This window comes from Humulus lupulus, chromosome 3, assembly GCF_963169125.1.
Source record: "Humulus lupulus chromosome 3, drHumLupu1.1, whole genome shotgun sequence".
In the NCBI taxonomy this organism is placed as follows: Eukaryota; Viridiplantae; Streptophyta; class Magnoliopsida; order Rosales; family Cannabaceae; genus Humulus; species Humulus lupulus.
In genome coordinates, this window is record NC_084795.1 from 257,850,160 (window position 1) to 257,857,155 (window position 6,996).

Consider the following 6,996-nt stretch of genomic DNA (forward strand, 5'->3'; position numbering starts at 1 on the left):
ACCTGGGATATCAAGTAATGTACCGATTATACTTTCACACACATTTTTTTCTATGTGCATGATATCCAAGCAATGTCTAATGAGTAAATCTTTCCAGTAAGGAAGTTGAAAGAAAATTGATTTTCTTTGAAAACATCCATTGAGTTTTTTGTTTTTATTCTTCTTCCCATACCTAAAGTCAACTTTTTCTACTTCCTTAAGAATTTTCTCTCCTGACAATGACAAAGGAGCAAGGTCTCGTTCCACAGTACCGTCAAATGCTTTTTCTTTATTTCTGTCAGGATGACTTAAATGCAAATATTGTCTATGTATCATATAACACATTTTGTGTCCATTTGACAAGCGACGAGCCTTTGTGTTGGTGCAACAAATTGGACAAGCTTGGTAACCTTTTGTGCTCAACCATGATAGGTTACCATATGCTGGAAAATAATTAACAGTCCATAACAACACTGCTTTCAAATTAAATACTTCTTTTTTAAAACCATCATATGTCTCAACACCATTTTCATACAACTCTTTCAAATCATAAATTAATGGTGCCAAATAAACATCGATATCGTGTCCTGGTTGTTTTGGGCCTGAAATCATTAATGAAAGCATCATAAACTTCCTTTGCATGACCAACCAAGGAGGAAGATTGTACATAACTAGGAAGACAGGCCATGAACTATGCCTACTACTCAGAGATCTATGCGGGTTTACTCCATCAGCAGCTAAACCGAGACAAAGATGTCTTGGTTCATTTTTGAATTCTAGATTGATATAATTTACCTTCTTCCAAGCCTGTGAATCAGCAGGATGTCGGAGTTTACCATCTTTCACTCGTCCAGTCTCGTGCCATTTTAAGTTCTTAGAGTGTTCTGCGCTTCGATATAATCGCTTCAGCCGCGAAATCAAAGGTAAGTACCATAGCAAGTGTACTGTGGTAAACCACATTCTGGGCAAGTGTCCATGTTTGCATACTCCTTATGATATAAAACACAATCATTCGGACATGCATGAATCTTCTCATACTTCAACCCTATCAAACTTAATGTTTTCTTTACTTCATATGTAGACTCTGGAAAACAATTTTCTAGCGACAAAATCTCCTTGAAAGCATCTAAAAATTGACTAAAACACTTATCACTAACTCTATTTTCTGCTTTTATGTTATATAATTTAACCAATGTTGGTAATCTTAGTTTATTGCAACCAATGAACAATTGTCTATCTGCATCTCTAACCACACTATATAATTTTTCTAGATTATGAACAAACTCTTCTTGTGCTTCATCAAGCAATTCTATAGGATGATCATCAAAATCATTACTCTCAAAATCATCTACACTTTGCCTACCTAATGGATATGGGTCGTCATTTAATAATTCTCCATGCCAATACCATCTAGTATAATTTATATCAAATCCCTGACAAAATACATGATCCTTTATCATGGTAATATTCCCCTTTACTCCATTAACATAATCGATACAAGGACAACGAATTCTTTGTGGATCACTACAATTCTTTGGGCAAAACTCTAGAAAATTGTTGAATCCATCTTGAAATTGTGGTGTTTCTCTCCTCTCAAGCATCCATGATTTATCCATACTAATAACAATATTAAATTCCTAATAAATTAGAAAAAAACTTATATAAGTTTAAAAAATAATTCAATCATGTAAAGAGTTATACTCTATGCACGATAAATCTAGGCATGTTATTAGGCTCTAGTCTTATAAAATTAAAAAAAAAAAATCGGCAATGTTTCCTCTGTTTCTATAGCATACCGTAATTTCATAATTACCTATAAAACCAATACAAACAAACACAGTCAAGTATAGATGAATCCATCATTATTAGGTTCTGCTCTTATAATTTTTTTTAAAAAAAAATTGGCAAAGTTTCCTCTGTTTCTATAGCATATCGTAATTTCATAATTACCTATAAAATCAATACAAACAAACACAATAATCAAGCATAGATGAATCCATCATTATTAGGTTCTAGTCTTATAAATTTTTTTAAAAATTCAGCAGAGTATCCTCTGTTTCTATAGCATACCGCAATTTCATAATTTCCTATAAAAACAATACAAACAAACACAATAATCAATCATAAATGAATCCATTCTTATATCACCACAACACGCAAATTTCCCAGAGCCTACTTCACTAATTTTCAAACATAACTTTCACTAAATCCAATATGGATGTTTTAATTAACCTTATCTTTATACATAAATCTTGTAGTAATATAAATAAAAAATAAAATAAAAAATAACTAACCTTCAAAATTACTGTTTATCCAAAAAACAGCTGTTGATGACGTGGCAAGAATCTTCGGCACGTGGCAGAGCTGCTGCTCGCCTATCGACAAGAGATATTTCCATATGCGAAGTTCAAGTTTTATATACGACCAACCTGGTCGTATACTCTGTATATTTATGAATAAACCTGTACAGTTGTAATGATATCCAAGAATATCTCTTCCTTATAACCTGAATATCCGTTTATTAAGGAAAGATATAATTAATTGACTCCTGTAACCCTCCTTGAGCCTATAAATATACAAGAAATAGCTCAAGGGGGGGATCTCTTTTTGATCTTTTTCCGAATTACATTACTATTATCCATCGTTTGTGTTGTCTTCTCCTTCTAAGGTCTGTGAAACTCAGGAACCCTAGTTCTTTGATCACACCGTTGAAGCTCAATATTAATAATAGTATCAAGTGGACGTAGGTCATTACCAATCACTGGGGCCGAACCACTATAATTCCTTGTGTCCTTTACTTTCCATTAGATTATTTTCTCAAGCATCGTACTAATCTCCTATTGTTTATTTGACTCCATGTCATTGACCAAAATGAGGGTCAACATTCTAGTGCTTTCATTGAGAGCTTGACAAAGAGTCTAATGGCAAAAACTACCAAGAAGACTAGATAGGCTGCTGCTGCACCATCCCAGCCGCCTCCCTAAATGTGACTGAAGACGAACCTCATCTGGAGTTTGATGAGGAGGAGTTGGATTCTGAGTCCCTGAAGGCAACACTGGGGGTGTTACAAGATGAGTTGGTCAATTTGAGGGCCAATCAAGAGAATGCTGCTGAGATAATGGCATCGCAGCAAAGGGAGATAGAACGCCAGTGCCAGGAGCTGAGCGAGTGGCAGGCAGAGATGGACCGTCGACAGAGGGATGCCATTGTAGCCCTTGAAGCAGCCATCCAGCTGGCTAGGAATCAGGCTGCGCTAGCCTCCCAGCCAGTTCAGCCACCAAACGGGCCACCTCAAAGGGGTCCCAATCCTAGTCCTCCGTTCCAGCCAATAAGCCCTTAAAGGTCGGAGCAGTCACCTATGCCTCAGGATGATGTCCCACCTAGGGATCCTGAGACGCAGCCTCCGTCTAAGGCTGGTCGAGGCAATCCCCCGCGCCCGAGGCAGAATAGGGTCGGGCAACAACCCTAGATGCCCAGGGGGTGAAAAGCCACATCCACCGAGCAGGGGGCAACATCCTTCTGCCAACAAGAGGACTCAGAGTTAGGGTTTGCGGTCAGGAGCCCCCCACGGCATGACAATGCACAGGGACCCACCGACCAGCGCAAGCCTCCCTCTAACGCTTAGGAAATTCCAGCCCAAGGAGGCAACAGAGGGAATAGTTAGTCGCACCATAGCCAGCCATGGTTCAGAGATGGCCACGGCTACAATGAAGTTGACTCAGGTAGAGGAAATGCTGGTCGGAGGAACGAAGAGAGAGGTGGAGGCAGGAGCCCCCCACCTAGAGAAGACCGACCAGCAGGTCATAACGCTAGGGGCAGCCCATGCAGAATAACGTCTTTAGTCGGCTCAGAGCCAGTGAGGAGCGGAAAATAGACAATGATTTGAGGGATGTACTCAACGATCGCCGAGAAAGGCACGATGAGTACATTCCCCCAGCACCAGAGGCACCAACAATCCCAAAAGCTGTTCAGGCTCAAATCGATGCCCTGAACCAGGCTGTACAGTAGCTGGTTGGGGGGCGAATATCACACATTGAGTATGATCGGAGGAAAGGCACCCCTTTTGTATAGAGGATTACTCTGGCAGAAACCCCCAGTAAGTTTAAGATGCCAACACTGCCAAATTTTGACGGGTATGGAGACCCAGTATCTCATGTCAACAAGTTTGAGATACAAATGGACATTCAGAAAGTCTCTGAAGATGCTCCTTGCAGGATCTTCCCAGTGACACTTTCTGATGCCTCCCAGGAGTTGTTCTTTAAGTTCCCTCCTGCGAGTATAGTATCCTGGGAGATGTTCGTGAAGGATTTTTACGGACAGTTCTATGCGGGTCGTGTGCACCCCACCGAGGCGAACCAACTGGTCGAGATATGCCAGAAAGAGGGGGAGCCCTTGAAGGAATACGTTCAGCACTTCATGCGAGCTACAGCTGGAGCCAAGACTGTGGGCGATGAAGGCAAGATGATGGCCCTAACTGTTGGGGTTAGGTGCCCTTCTCCCCTCTGGAGTAGCCTCAGAAAGCATGGGGTTAAAAGTACACAGGAGTTTTTAGATTGAGCTGATCGGTACATCAAGCTCGAGGACGCGATTGCCAATGAAGGGAAATCGCCAGCAAAAAACAAAGGGCCCAAGGAAGATCCCACCAAAGCTGCCAATGGGTCGAAGCCCAATGGCAACAACAAAGGCAACATGAATGGCAATGGTAAGAATGGTGGAAAACGGGTGAGCAACGAACCCTCGACCTCCGAGAGTAAGCACCCCAAAGGTAATTGGTATGAACCGAGATTCACCAATTACACTTCCCTTGTTGAAAGCCGAGCCGAGCACTACCAGGCGACTATCTCAAGCGTGCCCTACAAACGACCCACACCCATAAGAAAAGATATCTCCAAGAGAGAATCAACAAAGTTTTGTCATTTTCATAACGACTACGGGCACGACACTAATGAGTGTAACCAGGTGAAGGACGAAATTGAGTTCTTGATAAGACAGGGACATTTAAGAAGATATGTGCGAGTCACAGGAGGTTCTCAGCGAGAGGCTCAAGGTGGCAATGAGTCGGTGCCTGCACGCCAACGCTCACCACCTTTACAGCCAACTCCCATGACAGGTACCCTACTCACCATTTGCGGAGGCCCACATCTTGTAGGAGATAGTGAGAAAGCGACGGAACGATATGCTCGAACATTGTGCCACGACCAGGACATCGAGATGATGAGTGTTGATGATTGAGCACCAAAAAAGGCTCGAACAGAGGAGGAACTCATCACCTTCTCTGACAACGACGCCCAGCACGTGCGATTCCCACACTGCGATCCGCTGGTCGTGGACGTACAGATCGCGAACATGATGGTGAAAAGGGTGTTGGTCGATATAGGAAGTTTGGTCAGCATCCTATATAAGTCCTCGCTGGAAAGGATGAAGTTGTCTGTGAAAGACCTGGAGCCATGCAACCAAACCATTTATGGTTTTTCCGGAGAAGGGCTCTCCCCAGTAGGGACGATTGGACTCCCGGTCACAGCAGGCACTGCACCTGCTAACAGGACATTACTCACTACTTTTATAGTAGTTGATTGTCCTTCGGCGTACAACGCTGTGATAGGGAGGCCAATTTTGGTCGATCTGCGAGCCATCACCTCCATATGGCACCTCGCTATGAAATTCCCGACAGACGCAGGGATAAGATGTGTGTTGGGAAACCAGAGGGAAGCGAGGGAGTGCTACAACGCCTTGATCACCAAGGCAAAGAAGGGTGTATCGAGAGATGCCACCGGAAAGGAGTTGCAAATGGCAACTGATGTTCAGGCCCGCTCAGGTGATAATCTCACCAAATAGGGCATTGCCCATAGTGACGATAGGGACTTAGATCCTCGCTTTGGGGATTTTGAAGAAGAAGTGGGACCCATCGAGGACCTTGAAGAGGTCTAACTTGATGAGGAAAATCCGACCAGAGTTGTGAAAGTCGATAAAAACTTAGAACGACAACAAAAAAAGCACTGGTGGAGTTCATAGGGAAGAACCAGGATGTCTTTTCCTGGTCACACAAAGACATGGTTGGGATAGACCCTGCAGTCATCAGACATGTTCTGAACATCGACAAAAGCTTTCCAGCAGTGCAGCAAAAAAGAAGGCTGCTCGACAAAAACCGATCAAAGGCCTTGAAGGAAGAAGTCAAGAAGCTGAGGGAGAATGGGTTCATCAGGGTGGCGTTTTATCCATCTTGGGTCTCTAATCTCGTACTAGTGCCCAAGCCGAATGGCAAGTGGCGTACGTGCGTGTATTTTACAGACCTAAATAAAGCCTGCCCCAAAGACTGTTTCCCACTCCCGAGGATCGACCAGCTGGTCGATGCCACTGGAAGGCATGAGATCCTCTCATTTATGGATGCATACTCTGGGTATAATCAAATCAGTATGCATCCCCCTGATGAGGATCACACTAGCTTTCGAACTGATACAGGGCTCTACTGTTACAAGGTGATGCCCTTCGGTTTGAAAAACGCAGGTGCAACTTACTAGAGACTCGTCAACCATATGTTCAAGGAACTGATCGGCCCAAAGATAAAGGTTTACGCCGACGACATGCTGGTTAAGTCGAAGAAAGAAGAAGGGCATGTAAGGGATTTGTAGGAATGCTTCAACATCCTGAATAAATATCGAATGAAGTTAAATCCCCTTAAATGCTCCTTTGGAGTAGGATCAGGGATGTTCTTGGGATTCATAGTTAAATCGAGAAGAATTGAAGCTAATCCCAAGAAAATAAAAGCCCTGATCGAGATGAAGTCACCAGTAAAGATTAAGGATGTCCAAAGCCTGACCGGTAGGATTGCTGCTCTCAGTAGATTCATTTCGAAATCGACAGACAAGTGCGTCCCATTTTTTAATCTACTAAGAGGCAATAAGAAATTTGAATGGACAGAAGAGTGCAAACAGGCCTTTCAAGCACTAAAAACACATATGGCGTACCCACCCATCCTGTCAAAGCCGATCGATAAAGAGACTTTGTTCATCTACCTAG